Below are 18392 nucleotides of genomic sequence, written 5' to 3'. Positions count from 1 at the left end.
CGATATAATCCCGAAGTCGATGTGTCATGCATGACAAAAACTGCGCGTATTAATCTTTTCGGGTAACATAGTCAAAAACTGGTTCATTATCAAACATATCAGTTCTGTGAGTGTATCCCGTAAAATGAAATGAGCGTACGGCATTGTGGGCCGGGAGTCCCCCATTCGGGAAAGTTCGGGGCGCCGGGGGCAAGTACTTTTGCATTCGCCGCCACAATGGGCGACTTGCGCGCCGGAGACGGGGAGGAAATGATGGTGAGGACAACACAACACCCAGTCTCTGAGCGGCGAAAATCTCCTGCACCAGCCGGGAATCGAACCTGGGCTCCTTGGCGTGGCATTCCGCCGCGCTGACCACTCAGCTAGCGGGGGCGAACAGTGTATCCCGGAAGTGGATGAAACAGAGAACCGAATCGTAAGCCGTTACATTACGATGTGAGATGGCTTTCTGGTAACATATTTTCTGAATGGAAGACTGGCCGCAGTAGCCTTACTGAGAACTCGCAACGTTCCCGGAAGTAAGCTTATTGTGATTATTTGGCGAGGAAGATTTATTAAAAATCGTAACTGTAATACCACTGGTACAATTTTTTAATGTTCCATTTTGAAGTAGTTCAGCAAGGTTATAAATTATGTCAGCGGTCTAATAAAGGGCAGGAGCCCATCTTCAGCAGCAGCAGCACGCACAGAAAACAAAGATTGTTGCAATACGGGTTTAACAGTCAGAAAAGAAATATCTTCAGCTACGTAATACGAGGGTTGTCCAGAAAGTAAGTTCCGATCGGTCGCGAAATGGAAATCACAGTGAAAACCAGAAACGTTTTCTTTGCGACAGTTAGGTACACCTTCCACCTACTTCTCTACACAGTCGCCGCTCCAACTACGAGCTGTGTCGTAGTGTTGTATCAACTTTCCAATATTCTCGTCATAGAAAGCAGCCGCCTGTGCTTTTGGCCTGTTATCTGCACTGGTCTGCATCTCGTTGTCTGTGAAAAATTTTTGTCTTCGTAGCCAGCGGTTCTTGTCAGCAGAGACGAGACTCAGGGGGAGCCAATTACGGATTGTATTGTGGGTGATGAAACACTTCTCATCGGAAACGCTGCAGGAATGTCTTCATTGCCCCTGCAGTGTGCGGCCGAGAATTGGCATGAAGAAGGAACTGCTCGACAGTTGGGTTATGTGGGCTGCATGACACAGGCGAAATCTCTAACCAGGCCCTCATACTTGGAGGGAGACGCTATTCCCTACGCATCTTTACGTGGCCACTGTTCACTCAGAACTGAAAAGAGCGACGCGACACGATCGACGGGCATACTAGAGACACTGTCCAACACATCTGTGCAAAGCTTTACCGGATTTTCCCAGTGGTTTCCATTTCGCGACCGATCGGAACTTACTTTCTGAGCAACCTTCGTAGCATACACTATTTTACAACTGGGTTTAAGTACATCACAGTATTAGCTTTAATTGAAACTGTTCTAATCAACATAGGTTACAACTTACAACTAAAAGATCAACCTGCGTATGTTCAGTTCTGCCAGTGTTTTCTGAATGAACTCCAATTTCATTTCTTTAAATGCAGTTTGCTCAGGTAAGTGAACTCAGAGGAGAAACGACTGCCCAGTCATATCGTTCTACTGCCGTTCCATGATATTAACATAGGAATTCATGCGTATTAGCTGGACCAGTTTTATTTCGGGGCAAGTCTGAATTCTATGAGATATGTTAAGGCTGCCAGTGGTACAAAAAGCAGTGTGGACACACGTGGCTGATATAGGCAGGCAATAGTAAAATGAAAGCTGAACTTTCCAACACTTCGGTTGTTCTAACTCAAAAGAAAAACCAATGAATGCTGACGCTAATTAATTTCCATGGGAGTGCAAAAATGACTGATATAGTATCCCAGTGCTGATACTGAACAAGTCAACCAGAGTTCTGTCGAACCTTGCGAGGTTCCATTGGGAATTTGAAAGTGAAGTAGCTTCATTTGTGACCATAATTAACTGTAGAATCCTTGAACAGTGAATTGTTGCGAGCAAAGGGTACATACCGGGCGGGGGGGGGGGGGGGGGGTTATTATTAAATTGCAGTTCCAAATTTGGCGATCAGGTGCAAATCTGCCAATGTGAATACAAGAAAGACATTTAGAAATGTTTCCATATATAACGGATTAGGAACGTGATGTGGGCAGTAAAAGTCAAACAAGCGAGAAAGGTATAATGTTGATTCTATTATAAACTATCGTTTGCTCAGTATGAGCACCAGAGACGTCGACGAGCTGCAGTACAGCGCCAGATTTGCACCTGGTGGCCAAAATTTTAACTAATTTTTTCCAGCTTAAATCGGTTCCGCATGAACGCAGTACCATCTCTACCAAGTTTTCTGCCATACGATAATTACAGCACACACTAGATCTCTGTGAGTAGCTGCACTTAAATTCTACACTACTGGCCATTAAAATTGCTACACCAAGAAGAAATGCAGATGGCGTGTACAGGTAGAGCTGCCCATGCAGCTTGAACACGATACCACAGTTCATCAAGAGTAGTTACTGGCGTAAGTGACGAGCCAGTTGCTCGGCCAATTGACCCGACGTTTTCAGTTGGTGAGAGAGATGGAGAATGTGCTGATCAGGGCAGCAGTCGAACATTTTCTGTATCCAGAAAGGCCCGTACAGGACCTGCAACATGCGGTCGTGCATTATCCTGCTGAAATGCAGGGTTTCGCAGGGATCGAATGAAGGGTAACGCCACAGGTAGTAACACATCTGAAATGTAACTTCCACTGTTCAAAGTGTCGTCAATGCGAACAAGCGGTAATCGAGACGTGTAACCAATGGCACCCATCACGTCGGGTGATATGCCAGTATGGCGATGACGAACACGCGCTTCCAATGTGCGTTCACCGCTATGTCGCCAAACACGGATGCGACCATCATGATGCTGTAAACAGAACCTGGATTCATCCGAAAAAATGACGTTTTGCCATTCGTGCACCCAGGTTCGTCGTTGAATACACCATCAGATGCGCTCCTGTCTGTGATGCAGCGTCAAGGGTAGCCGCAGCCATGGTCTCCGAGCTGATAGTCCATGCTGCTGCAAACGTCGTCGAACTGTTCGTGCAATTGTTGTTGTCTTGCAAACGTCCCCATCTGTTGACTCAGGGATCGAGACGTGACTGCACGACCCGTTACCGCCATGCGGATGAGATGCCTGTCATTTCGACTGCTAGTGATACGAGGCCGTTGGGATCCAGCACGGCGTTCCGTATTACCCTCCTGAATCCAACGAGTCCATATCCATAGTCATTGGATCTCGACCAACGCGAGCAGCAATGTCGCGATACGATAAACCGCAATCGCGATAGGCTACAATCCGACCTTTATCAAAGTCGGAAACATGATGGTACGCATTTCTCCTCCTTACCCGAGGCATCACAACAACGTTTCACCAGGCAACGCCGGTCAACTGCTGTTTGTGTATGAGAAATCTGTTGGAAACTTTCCTTATGTCAGCACGTTGTAGATGTCGCCACCGGCGCCAACCTTGTGTGAATGCTCTGAAAAGCTAATCATTTGCATATCACTGCATCTACTTCCTGTCGGTTAAATTTCGCGTCTGTCGCACCTTCGTGGTGTAGCAATTTTAATGACCAGTAGTGTAGCTATCTGCTAGTGTCCGTGGCGGGCACCTTACGGTCTGTCCGCCAACCACACAGCAGGGAGTCGCGGGTTGCCGCTCTGTCAAGGTGCCCGCAACTCAACCGCAGCTGATCTCGCCTTCAACAGCAAGTGCTGTATCTGGGGGCGCCACATCGGCGCTGTTACCGGCACCAGCTCGCCTCCCCGGACCACGTAATACTATCACGACTTCCGAGCAGTCATCCGCCGGGCGGCTTTGCAAGTCGCCTCCAGTAACTCTGAGGTCAATCTGCGAGAGTGTGAGCTCCAATTTCAGCTCGCGAGTTCATCAACGCTCATCAAGTGCAATTCGTCAGGGAGCAGCCAACGCTCACCAAGTGCAATTCGTCAGGGAGCAGTACATGCAATTGGTTCCAAGACACAGACAGTGTGGCAGATACAGACTTTGCCTATCACATTGCTTCCTTACTATGACTGTGTACGTACTCAGACTGTATCTTCAAGAACTGTTAACGAGTAGTCCCGTTTCTCATCAGACTAGAATGCGCTTTCAGTTGCAGTCAGAAGCTGTTCAGTTGCTATTCAGACCCTTACATTATGGTGTATTCTGTGTGTCACTTTTACTGTACCATCATTCTTGGTCACCTGGACATATCTCCGTTCTTGTAGCATGAATCACGCACCATGGGATACTTAAGGGAGAAAGGAAAAGTAACAAGCTCAGGGCATACAAATCTAGCAGGCTGGGAAAACCCAGGGTGTATATACACCCGCTATTCTAAGTCCCTGCCAGGAGAGTACACACACACACACACACACACACACACATACGTGTTCGGAAAAATGTATACATTCTTTAATAGTCAATAGTAAAGCAACAAAATGACGTAACGCCACAGTTCTTGCACGGGGGAGGTTATTTTGTGTGTTCTAAGTGACCCCCATTAGCAGGCAAATAAAGCCGATGACGCTGAACTTTTGGCCGAACTACGGCTGTGAGCGTTGCCGATGTGATAGCCGCGCGGAGCACCTTGATGGTTCCTCGTAGCTCGTTCAGTACAGCTGGTTTCTGTTGATAAACTTTATTTTTCAAGGTCTCCCTTAGGTAAAAGTCAAAAGGTGCAAGGTCTGTAGACCGTGGTGGGTACTCAACAACTCCTCTTTGACCTATCCACCGTCCAGGCAGATTTTCACCTAAAGAGGCTCAGCTATTTTTGTGGTAGCGAAGCGGAGCGCCATCCTGTTGTACATAGAATCTTTCATTTCCAAAAATCTCTAGGGTGGCATGTAAAATCGATGTTTGCAGTGTATGAAGATACACCGCACCAGTTACATTACCTTCAAAGAAGAACGGGCCAATCTAACTGCGCGATGACAGGCCACACCACATATCAACACCCGGCAGATTAACATATTTGTCCACATGAACGCGAGATATATCGTACAGAACGATATAGCTGTTCATTTCTTCCGCACGCTGTGCGGGATTGGAATAATAGAAAATTATTGTGAAGGTGGTTCGATGAACCCTCTGCCAAGCACTTAAATGTGATTTTCAGGGTATCGATGTAGATTTAGGTGCGGTTTGCAACAAGGCGAAATGAAAACAAAAAGTGAACACAATGCCGTGTGCCTGGTTCATAAAACTCTATCAACATTTGAATGGAGAATTTCATCACACCGTCTAGCGTTATATGTACTGACAATACTGCTCGCCAATATTCCGAGTATTGACAGTACGTCAATGCGCGCCCTCAGGCGGTCAAAATATTGACGGTTTGACAATATTATTCAACTTGTTAGAGCCCCTTCATGCAGGGGCGCTAAGATGTCAGTATGTCGGTATCAACAACAATCCTACCAACGGCACTAAGGCGGGACTCTTGCAAGACGAGGCCAGCATTTCAACACTGCCGGGCCACACGTTTGTAGTTTCGAGTGAGGCTGGAAGCAGCACGTCGGTCCAATAAGTGGGCCCCAGCAGCCCACATAAATAACCATCCATTTTAGCAATCCCCAGTTGGGCAGCATTTATCACGATGAGAGGGCAACGCCATGCGTCTGAGCGATATGGGTCAGCAAACAGCCGTCACAAGTGTAGGCCTCCACCGCCGCACCATTTTCGCACCCAATTTTCCTTTCTGGACACGGTGACCCTCTATTAGTGATATGCCTCCAGGCTCATTCCAGTAGCAGCCAAGTCAGTAGACGGGGACAGCAGAGTCGTTCACTCACCCCCAATGGCACAGACGCCTGGACGCCACTCCAGGGGCGAGATTCAACATCGGAGGCTGTCATCCCCTGCAAGTGTTTTGGCAGTCTTCCAAGCGCCTGGCACCGTCCGCGACCAGCCATGCAACGCCAGACTGGGGCGCACCCCGCTGAGTCAGCTTCTGGTATCAGCAGTCAAATGGCTCTGAGCACTATGGGACTTAACATCTGAGGTCATCAGTCCCCTAGAACTTAGAACTAAAACCTAACTAACCTAAGGACATCACACACATCCATGCCCGAGGCAGGATTCGAACCTGCGACCGTAGCGGTCCCGCGGTTCCGGACTGAAGCGCCTAGAACCGCACGGCCACCACGGCCGGCGGTATCAGCAGTCCTGGGCGCAGACATCACAGGCCACTGACTGACAGCTATCCGCCGCTGCCGCGGACCACGCACCATGTTCAACATGTGGCGAGAGGGGCGTGACCGCCGCACTGAGTGTAGTCGCCTGGGTTTTATTAAAAACTTCACTTTTGATGTTGATTATCTCAGCTGCCTTTGGGCTGCATCCTCGCTGTGACACACCGCCGTAACCCAACGCTGCACAGAAGTGGCCCTTCACCCTGAGTCCACTTCATGGCAGATATTCGCAATTTCGTTTCTCCGGTGTGTAACTCGACTCTGTCCAGACAAGTATTGCTTATCATGACTTTCATGCTTCGCCCATTGTCGACGGAAAGCGTCTTTGTTTCCTGTCACGAACAAAATTAGTTTTAAAGCGGACTTTTAAGTGCCTATTCCATTGAGTAGTCCGAAATTAGCCTAGTGCGATATTAGTTTTTCAACATTTATTAAATCTGAGTCCAACAATGTGAAAAAAGTATTTTAAGACATTATTACATTTGTTATCATAGGAAGCATCGAATACAAGAAGAAATCGGCAAAAAGTTAAAAAATCAATTATTTTAAAAAGGTGGTTGTACTTTCGAACCACTGGGACATCGAGTTTTCAAAGACCGATCATTTCATTTCACTCGCAATTTTCCTAGACAAAATCAAAAATATTTAAACTTCCAGGAACTCATAACGCCTAAAAAATAATATGGTCCTAAATAACGAGCAAAATAGGCCTAAAATTTAATAAATTTTGTAACACAACTACATACTGTCCCAGGGGTTTCATTTCTATAGTACGCATAAAAGTAACAGTACGAACTCTCATTCACGTTACAATAACTTAGACGTGCTTACGTTCACTATCAATCTGCTCAGTATGGCCACTATAAAAAAAAAAAATCACAATCTCTACAATCATGTAGCACAAACCCCGCGTCGACTGTTGCTTTGAGCGCTATAAGTGGCTGCTACAATGCACTGCATTCGTAGAAATACCTCAGTGTACCACTAGGAATCTGTCTTGCAATAGCTTCGATGGGCACATGCCAAAGGCACTGGTACTTCAAAGGAAAGAAACAAAATTTTGTTTTGTGGCAGAAACCACTGGGGCCCAAATGTCAACTGGGACAGAAAAACACGAAACTAACCAGTATACCAGTAGTGATTGCTCACCGCTTCTGTTTGGCGGTAGCGGTCAGCGCGGGCAATGCAGTCGCTGCTAGAGTACTGGTTATTCTACCTGTTTTACTGTCTCTGTTACAAATATCGACAAAATTAATATCACATTGGGCTAATTTGGGACTGCTCAATCGGATGGACACTTAAAAATCCGCTTTAAAAACCACTTGGTGAAGACCCTTTCCGCCGACACTGGGTGTCAGACGCAAGACTTGATGAGCAATATCTGTTAGGGATGAATTCAAGGACACAATGCGAAACTGAAAAAGCTAATATCTGCCGAAAAACCGGAGAAAACGCACATCGCGACTCTTAGGAGGAACACACTGTTTATTCTTCAAGCCATCTTACAATGCATGGTGTGCCATAACTCGTGCGACTGTTATCGATTGCCTTACCTGTTGCCTTGAGCAATGAAGAAATTGTCCGACTATGTATTCCTATAAAAGCCCTAGTTTCGGTTCTCTTTTTCTTATGGTCCCTAAGCGAGATATACGATGGTGCAGCACAATGACAGCACAGTCGTCTTTGAATACAAAAAGCACCGACCGAACAGGCCTTGAAGGTCAAACGGTACCGACCGGCCACCATGTCATCCTCAGCCTTGAGGTGCCGTCGGATGCGGAAACGGAGATGCATGCGGTGACCACACCATTCTCCTGGCCGTTGCCAGTTTGTGTGACCGCTATCGCTACATGTCGATCAAGCAGCTCCTCAACCGGCCTCACAAGGGCTGAGTGCACCCCGCTTGCCAACAGCACTCGGCACACCCGAATGATAAACCATCAAAGTGCTGGCCAAGCCCGACAGCGCTTAAAGTGCTGGCCAAGCCCGACAGCGCTTAACTTCTGTGATCTGATGGGAACCGGTGTTACCTCTGCGGCCACGCCGTTGGATCTCTGAAAATACTTAAAGTTTCGCGAGAACTATGGCGTCTTTTCTTCCGAGGACTCCCGTTTAAGTTCCCAGACATTTGCGTAGACTTGAAACCGGCAAAGCTGGTACGCTGTTTGCGTGCTAATGTTGCGAGCATTATAGGTGGTTGAAAGACGCTGAAACCACGAGTATACGACACGGTGTTTGACGTCCACACCTCACCACAGAACGTGAAGGTCGGAGGTTTGTCTGCTCTGTAAAGTAGGATAGGCGATGATCTGTGACGGATCTGACTATACAGTACAGTGCTGGCGCAGGCTGTTTCCGAATACAATGCGCAGCGACGTTGTTGATCTCGAGGCTCTGCACCAGACAACCTTTACTCTTTCCATAATGTCACACGGTCAATATGCGATTTCAGTGGCTACAGGATTATCGAGATTTGACCGTGGATCAATAGAAATGTGACGCCTGGGCGGAAGGAACGCCTTTCTTGCTATACCAGCTCGGCTGTCGTGTCCGGATACGCTGTCGTGAAGGCGAATGGCTGCTCGACTAATGTCTCACTTTACGTGGGACATTCGCTTGGACTTCCAAGGGACCTGTGATAGTTAACAAAAAGAACCATGACAGCTGTGGACTCCGTGAACACACGGGGCCATAATTTTGCTACAATTGTTTGAGTAGCAAGATAGCGAACCCATTCTGAAACGGATGGAGAGGGGCGTTATCGTGCGACACCATCGCTTCCACGAACTAAACGGCTCGTGTTCAGAATAAATTTTCCCTCTGCAGCGGAGCTTGCAGCTGATATGAAACCTCCTGACAGATCGAAACTGTGTGCCGGACCAGGAGTCGAACAGGCAACCTTTGCCTTTCGCGGGCAAGTTCTGTCCAACAGACTTACACAGGCACGACTCAGTTAAGTCCTCTCAGCTTTACTGCCGCCAGCAAATCGTTGCGTACCTTCACCACTTAATCTGCCACGATGTTTCATAAGAATGCACACTCCGGTGCAAAGTGAAAATTCATTCTGGGAACAATCGCTCCAGGCTGTGGCTAAGCCATATCTCCGCAATATTCTTTCCCCCAGTGGTGCTGGTCCCGTGTGTTTCGCAAGGGAGCTTCTGTGAAGTTTGGTAGGAAGGAGATGAGATAGTGAAGTAAGTAAAGCTGTGAGGACGGCTCGTGAATAGTGCTCACGTCGCTCAGTTGATAGAGCTCTTGCCCGCGGGAGGCGAAGGCACCGGGTTCGAGTCCCCGTCTGGCGCACAGTTTTAACCTACCGGAAAGTTTCATACCGGCTCGTCATTTGCAGTAACTGAGCGCCCTATGCGGAGATATCTGGTGCCACATCCCTGCGGAGACCTACCAAGGACTTGTCGAATCCATGACACGCAAAATCGCTGCTGCATTGCGTTTCAAAAGTCAACACGACATTAAGCAGGTGGTCGTAATGTTCTGACTTATCAGTGAAGATCAGCGGTAGTCAAAAATTTTTGACCAGTTGCCGATACTGAAACTGTGGGCGGGCTCCTCGGACCACATATCTACCGATCTTATTATTAATTGGTAACCTACATAAATTACCATGTTATGAGATCCAAAAAGGTAGCTATAGAAAAGGCGCTCGTAAGTTCTGATCGTAAAAAATCTGCACAATTTATAACACTTCACGTCGAGTGTTCTCTGTTTCAGACTGCTCCCATCATCAGCGACCCCAAAGTTGTGACGCTGTAACTGCCTGACGAAGTGGTGTCGTGTTGTATGTATGACAGAATGATTGATTGATTGATAACAGTAATTGCACTTTATTTGAATATGTTATGAGATATTATAAACGATCACAAATATGTACTGAATGCTTTGAATGTAATTTTTTAGAGTGCCGTACCTCAGTCCGTGAAAACGGAAGCCTTTTACGATTTCTGTCTTCTCCATCCATCTGTCTGTCTGTCTGTCTCTGTTTGCCTGTCCGTCAAAACCCGTTTTTGTCAGTACGGGATAGACATATCGAGTTGAAATTTATGCCCCATGCTAAGATCTATCGTCCCTTTGTAGTGTAAAAGAGCTAAGTATCTAAGTCAGTGCAATCAAAAGAACGGCCGTTCGTGTCACATGTTTTTGTATTCTCAAACTCACTCTTCAAGAACTATAGGGTACTTCCCGTTGATCTAGAAACATGAAGTTTGGCAAGAAGCAAGGTTTCATAGTAAAAGTAAAGAGGAAAAACCCGAAAATTGATAACTATAATTATATCATATAAAAAACGTTCGCCATTGTAAGTTACATTGAATTCATCATCGTTGAAAGAAAAATATTACTGCAGGCATACATAAATTGTAGTCTTGTTTTATTTAGTAAGTAAATGAAAATTCTATTAAATCTTCTCTCTATAAGTACGTAAACTTAAGACTCATGCTCGCTTCTTTTTGTATGTGGAGGTTAATCTTAGGAACTACTACAGAGATTTTGCGATATTGCAGTGCCTGTGTTACTCCGAATTACGATGCCAAGTTCCTTCCGACATGAATGTTTGTCCGAAGAAACAAGCACTGCTGCGACTACAGCCGTTATGAAGGGCATGAAATGTATTCGCAATTGCTAATATGGACAACCATCAGCTGCGTAATGGAAAGACGACAATGCAAATTTCTCCCGGACCGGGACTCGAACACGGATATCCCGCTTATCACGAGCGGTCGCCTTACCATTTGGCTACCCGAGTAAGTGTTATGGCCAGATTCAAACTTCCATTAAGTCTTCAACCATGTGTCCACAACCTATGCTTGTACATCCATTATGTAAGAGAGTCGTTCAATAAGTAATGCCCCACATTTTTAAAAAAAGCCATTAATATACACAGACAAACGCCCTTCGTGGTCTTTCGCATTTGATGTTTGCTCTTTGCGCCGGTGAAGTTTCGAACCGTTCTGGCAGATGGCAGAGCCGTAGTAAAGAGTCAAAATCGCGTCTACACACGACTCACGTTACAAGCAGCGTGCTATTACTGAATTCTTGAGTGCAGAAAAAAAAACCGTGGAGAACATACATGAACTTTCGTGTGCAGAGTATGGCGATGCTGCAGATGATAGGAGTACAGTTAGGCGATGGGTAAAGAATGTTGCAGCCTCAGGAAATGCAGAAACAGAGCTCCATGATCAGACACTGCTACAGACATGTTGAATCGTGCAGATGCCATTATTCGTGCCGAACGGCGCATCACAACTCGACAATTGGCTCTACAGCTGTCAGTCAGCATGGGAAATGCGTCTGCAATCATAGAGACACTCGGATATTCAAAGAGGTGCTCACGATGGATTCCACGAACGGACACAGCGGACCAGAAGATTCAAAGAAAGGTCATTTCATCTTAATAGTTGGAGCTTAAAGATTCTCTGCGGGGAACTCACTCTGAAGATGACGAGACTGTCAGTCATGCAGTGAAAGCATGGCTACGCCTACAGGGCAAGAGCTTTTACCACAACGTTGGCGTATAGCCATAGAACGTGATAAAGACTAGGTAGGAAAATAGGACATGGACAACACATGTTGATGTGTATTGTCACCAAATTCTGTCTCTTAACAATAAATATGTTCTGAGTAACAAATTGTGGGGTATCACTTATTGAATGACCCTCGTAGATTCCCTTACAGAGGAGACATTTTACTTGGAAGTCGCTTGCCCGGTGTTGGCGGATAAATAGGATACCGTAGTGACAATGTTACTCCGAATAAGATGCAAATTTCCTTGGGACATACTTACATGGTTGACGATGTTTGCGTCTGGCCGTGAGTCGTATCGGATAGCCTAATTGTATGATGACCGCTCGCGATAAGCGGGAAATCCGGAGTCGAGTCCCAGTCCGGCACACATTTTCGGTGTCGTCATTGCATTATAAAGCTGATGATAGTCCATATTCGCAATTGCAAATACACTACCGGCCATTAAAATTGCTACACCACGAAAATTACGTGCTACAGACGCGAAATTTAACAGACAGGAAGATGATGCTGTGATATGCAAATGATTAGCTCTTCAGAGCATTCACAGAAGGTTGGCGCCGGTGACGACATCTACAACGTGCTGACATGAGGAAAGTTTCCAACCGATTTCTCATACACAAACAGCAGTTGACCGGCGTTGCCTGGTGAAGCGTTGTTGTGATGCCTCGTGTAAGGAGGAGAAATGCGTACCATCACGTTTCCGACTTTGATAAAGGTAGGATTGTAGCATATCGCGATTGCGGTTTAGCGTATCGCGACATTGCTGCTCGCGTTGGTCGAGATCCAATGACTGTTAGCAGAATATGGAATCGGTGGGTTCAGGAGGGTAATACGGAACGCCGTGCTGGATCCCAACGGCCTCGTATCACTAGCAGTCGAGATGACAGGCATCTCATCCGCATGGCGGTAACGGGTCGTGCAGTCACGTCTCGATCCCTGAGTCAACAGATGGGGACGTTTGCAAGACGACAACCATCTGCACGAACAGTTCGATGACGTTTGCAGCAGCATGGACTATCAGCTCGGAGACCATGGCTGCGGTTACCCTTGACGCTGCATCACAGTCAGGAGCGCCAGCGATGGTGTATTCAACGACGAACCTGGGTGCACGAATGGCGAAACGTCATTTTTTCGGATGAATCCAGGTTCTGTTTACAGCATCATGATGGTCGCATCCGTGTTTGGCGACATCGCGGTGAACGCACATTTGAAGCGTGTATTCGTCATCGCCATACTGTCGTATCACCCGGCGTGATGGTATGGGGTGCCATTGGTTACACGTCTCGAGTACCGCTTGTTCGCATTGACGGCACTTTGAACAATGGACGTTACATATCAGATGTGTTATGGCCCGTGGCTCTACCCTCCATACGATCCCTGCGAAACCCTACGTTTCAGCAGGATAATGCACGATCGCATGTTGCAGGTCCTGTACGGGCCTTTCTGGATACAGAAAATGTTCGACTGCTGCCCTGGTCAGAACATTCTCCAGATCTCTCACCAATTGAAAACGTCTGGTCAATGGTGGCCGAGCAACTGGCTCGTCACAACACGCCACTACTCTTGATGAACGGTGGTATCGTGTTGAAGCTGCATGGGTAGCTGTACCTGTACAAGCCATCCAAACTCTGTTTGACTCAATGCCCAGGCGTATCAAGGCCGTTATTAGGGCCAGAGGTGGTTGTTCTGGGTAATGATTTCTCAGGATCTATGCACCCAAATTGCGTGAAAATGTAATCACATGTCAGTTCTTGTATAATATATTTATCCAATGAAATCCACTTTATCATCTGCATTTCTTCTTGGTGTAGCAATTTTGATGTATAGTAGTGTATATGTAAGTAGGCTGTTTAGGTTCTTATATTGGTAACACCGCCGCCACGTAGCGTTCTCTGTATGAAAATCTCTGTCTGTGCTGTGTGCAGTCTGTGGCTAGTTTGCATTGTTGTCTGCCATTGTAGTGTTGGGCAGCGGCAGCTGGATGTGAACAGCGCGTAGCGTTGCGCAGTTGGAGGTGAGCCGTCAGCAGTGGTGGACGTGGTGAGAGAAATGGCGGAGATTTGAAATTTGTAAGACTGGATGGCATATATATTATGATTATTAAGGTAAATACATTGTTTGTTCTCTATTAAAATCTTTCATTTGCTAACTATGCCTATTAGTAGTTAGTGCCTTCAGTAGTTTGAATCTTTTATTTAGCTGGCAGTAGTGGCGCTCGCTGTATTGCAGTAGTTCGAGTAACGAAGATTTTTGTGAGGTAAGTGATTTGTGAAAGGTATAGGTTAATGTTAGTCAGGGCCACTCTTTTGTAGGGATTTTTGAAAGTCAGATTGCGTTGCGCTAAAAAATATTGTGTGTCAGTTTAAGCACAGTCCTGTACTATTTTTCAAAGGGGACGTTTCATATATTTCATGTAGAGATTTTGATCTGGTCTTTGAATTCCTGGGACCGATTATCTTGCCACTATCGATACCCGTAACAGGCAAAAATCGTCGAGGTTCTCTGTTCCTGGGACAGACGAACTGTCTACAGAATATACATAATTAAGTATGCACAGAACGCTAAGTGCGCAAGGCCTACTGTAACCTGGCCAATTTTATTCTACTCACCACAACTATCACAACATACTTAATTTAATTTCATGTTCTTTGCTACAAATAAATAACACATTTCAAGATGACAGTCTCTATGTACTCATAAATGTCGTGTGACTAGGGCCTCCCTTCGGGTAGGCCGTTCGCCGGATGCAAGTCTTTCGATTTGACGCCACTTCGGCGACTTGCGCGTCGATGAGGATGAAATAATGATGATTAGGACGACCCTACACCCAGTCCCTGTGCGGAGAAATCTTCGACCCAGCTGGGAATCTAACCCGGGCCCTTAGGATTGACACACTGTCGCGCTGACCACTCAGCTACTGGGGACGGACACCGTCCCTGTAATGCGCATTCACGCGGTCGTGAGAGTTCCGTTTTCAATTTTTATTGTAACAGCTGAACGGTTCGAGGCGCACACGCCCGTGAGATTTCAGTCCTGGAAAACAAACGACGAAACATTTTCCCCGCACGCGTTCTCTAACGCCGCAGCGGCCTCGCTACTTACCCTCTGTCCCTGAGGGGAGCGGCCAAGTTGGCTCGTGGCCGAATTCACGTAAATTAAGCTCACCTTAAAATATTACTCTCTCTTAAGTATTTCTGTTTCTTACTGAACAGGAAAACTACACTCGTAGAAGCTCTTGCCGTTGCTTGACGGTTTTTAATTCGGCTGTTAGTTGCTTACGAGTAGAGGTCCACAGCGGTAGGATCGAGTTTTTGTTAGCATTTATATGGAGATGTAGGTTAGGGTCCCAGGTATCACATCCTGCAGCCATTCATCCTGGTCGCCCCTCGTTTATGAATAACCGAATAAAAAAAAAATTCGGTATTTTGTGTGATGTTGTACAACTGTAATAAAGGATGGTTTAACACTGTCACATGCAAAAGGTTGATGGTTCAAATTTCATCAGGAAATTTAAAGACTTCAATACTTAAATCTTCCACGAAATGATTTTGGTCGTTAATTTTAGCCAGTTCAGATGGCTCTGAGCGCTATGGGACTTAACTTCTGAGGTCATCAGTCTCCTAGAACTTAGAAATACTTAAACCTAACTAACCCAAGCACATCACACACATCCATGCCCGAGGCAGGATTCGAACCTGCGACCGTAGCGGTCGCGCGGTTCCATACTGTAGCACCTTGAACCGCTCGGCCACTCCGGCCGGCTTTAGTCAGTTAACTGGTTTGAATGGATATTTTTTTCGTATCGCATTGTCACATCATTTTAAGCATTGTGTTAAATTTAACGTTTAAATATTTTTTTCCTCTCATACTTTTCCCAGTTGCAATCATTATTAATGTTATTTTAATTATTTTTGTGTGTTAACTTCGATTTAGTTTCTTCCGAATTTTTGTCCACGTTAGTGTATTCTTTATTTCCGTTCCTCATTTTACTTGAACTTCCTTTCATTTATTATCCATTCTTTCCTTTAGAGGTTCATCTGCGTTACTTTGCCCACACTGCAGTAAGAATGTATGTTTTTAAATTTTTGTCTGACATTTACCATTCAAGAAACTGTACATCTTCTAAGGAAAATGCATTTTTACACCACTGCACACTCAATAAAAAAAGATTATTTCGTCTGTTATTTTTCTACCAATTCATCGGCAGTTGGAAATGTTTAAATATTATCACAGATAAATAAAAAGAATTCACGTGCACAAAGATTCCAAGCCGGCAGTCGTGGCCGAGCGGTCTAGGCGCTTCAGTCCAGAACCGCACTGGTGCTACGGTCGCAGGTTCGAATCCTGCCTCGGGCATGGATGTGTGTGATGTCCTTAGGTTAGTTAAGTATAAGTAGTTCTAAGTCTAGGGGAATGATGACCTCGGATGTTAAGTCCCATAGTGCTTAGAGCCATGTGAACCATTTGAAAGATTCCAATTAGAAAAGAATGACAGGCAGAGAAATGAGAGCAATTGAAAAAATTAATACAGTGATTAAAATAATGTGACGTAGTGATAGAAACAAAAAAATTCATTTCGCCCAATTAATTCAATAGAAATAACGACAGAAGTCATTTCGAGAAAGATTTAAAAATAGAAGTCTTCGAACCTTCAGAAGATTTGAACCGGAACTTTTTGTATATGACGCCGGTACCTTCACCATTGCGCTACGCAACCAGTCTGTCATGCAATGCTTTAATAAAACCATGGAGTATCCTGCGAATTTCCTCATTTTTTTCGTCGATTGCTCGCAAACGAGGATAACCAGGGTGAATGGATGCAGGATGTGGTACCTAGAACCATAAATTGTGTTTTTGTTGTTGTGTTCTTCAGTCCTGAGACTGGTTTGATGCAGCTCTCCATGCTACTCTATCCTGTGCAAGCTGCTTCATCTCCCAGTACCTACTGCAACCTACATCCTTCTGAATCTGCTTACTGTATTCATCTCTTGGTCTCCCTCTACGATTTTTACCCTCCACGCTGCCCTCCAATACTAAATTGGTGATCCCTTGATGCCTCAGAACATGTCCTACCAACCGATCCCTTCTTCTAGTCAAGTAGTGCCACAAGCTCCTCTTCTCCCCAATTCTATTCAATACCTCCTCATTAGTTATGTGGTCTACCCATCTAATCTTCAGCATTCTTCTGTAGCACCACATTTCGAAAGCTTCTATTCTTTTCTTGTCTAAACTATTTATCATCCACGTTTCACTTCCATACATAGCTACACTCCATACAAATACTTTCAAGAAACGACTTCCTGACATTTAAATCTATACTCGATGTTAACAAATTCTTCTTCTTCTTCTTCTTCAGAAACGCTTTCCTTGCCATTGTCAGTCTACATTTTATATCCTCTCTACTTCGAACATCATCAGTTATTTTGCTCCCCAAATAGCAATACTCCTTTAGTACTTTAAGTGTCTCATTTACTGATCTAATTCCCTCAGCATCACCCGACTTAATTCGACTACATTCCATTATCCTCGTTTTGCTTTTGTTGATGTTCATCTTATACCCTCCTTTCAAGACACTATCCATTCCGTTCAACTGCTCTTCCAAGTCCTTTGCTGTCTCTGACAGAATTACAATGTCATCGGCGAACCTCAAAGTTTTTATTTCTTCTCCATGGATTTTAATACCTACTCCGAACTTCTATTTTGTTTCCTTTATTGCTTGCTCAATATACAGATTGAATAACATCGGGGATAGGCTACAACCCTGTCTCACTCCCTTCCCAACTACTGCTTCCCTTTCATACCCCTCAACTCTTGTAACTGCCATCTGGTCTCTGTACAAATTGTAAATAGCCTTTCACATCACCGTATTGGTGCTTTCAAAAAGCTGATCCGCCGATGGGGACTTGTCCATGTTAGGTGCGTATTATAAAACTGAGAACCGCGGACAGCACGAAAACTTCATGCGGGTTTGACGACAACTGGTGCAGATGGTTGCACTTCAGCTACCGTGTGAGCGAACTGTGAGTACAGACACCGTACGTGTGATCCGCGCTGCGTTGCCGACGGCCAGGCGCAGAGCAAACAGGCGGGGCGAGGCGAGGCTGCTGAAAGGGACAGCGGCTGTTGTGTCCGGCGCGCCGCGGCGGCGGTGTCTCCGGTTGCCGCCAGCCACTCCATCAGGGGCCGTCAGCTGCGAGGCACGGCCCGGGCCCTTCCTCGATCAATCAGCGGCAGCGCCTCGTACCACGTGGCGGTCCAGCCGCTAGCTAGCCCACGAGTGCTCGCCGCCGGATCAAGTGTAATTACGCGCCTCACCGCCTTACCGTCCGCTTCATAAGTTGTTAATTACGACGCGTCTGCTGGCAGTGACTGATCATTTCCACAGGCACAAAAAAGGGAAGAGACACATTCCGACAGTCAGCCACCAACTCTGTCGGTTTGTTACGCGTCCATAAATCAACAGCGCTGTGTGACGCTATAAAAGTGGTTACTAAATCACACTACTGAAGAAAAAGTGCGCACCTTTGAGTCCTACAGAGTTTAGCAAACACGAAGATCAATGATGTAGTAACTGTTCAGC

General features: G+C 45.9%; 1 protein-coding gene across 1 annotated transcript in view; it reads right to left on the bottom strand.

The window, feature by feature from the left end:
- Positions 1 to 18392, bottom strand: part of LOC126155336 (glypican-6) — a 95682-nt gene that overhangs the window by 61940 nt on the left and 15350 nt on the right. The window lies entirely within an intron of this gene.

This window comes from Schistocerca cancellata, chromosome 2 (assembly GCF_023864275.1).
Source record: "Schistocerca cancellata isolate TAMUIC-IGC-003103 chromosome 2, iqSchCanc2.1, whole genome shotgun sequence".
NCBI lineage: Eukaryota > Metazoa > Arthropoda > Insecta > Orthoptera > Acrididae > Schistocerca > Schistocerca cancellata.
Note: the sequence above shows the minus strand (reverse complement) of the source record. Positions and strands in the feature narration are given on the sequence as shown.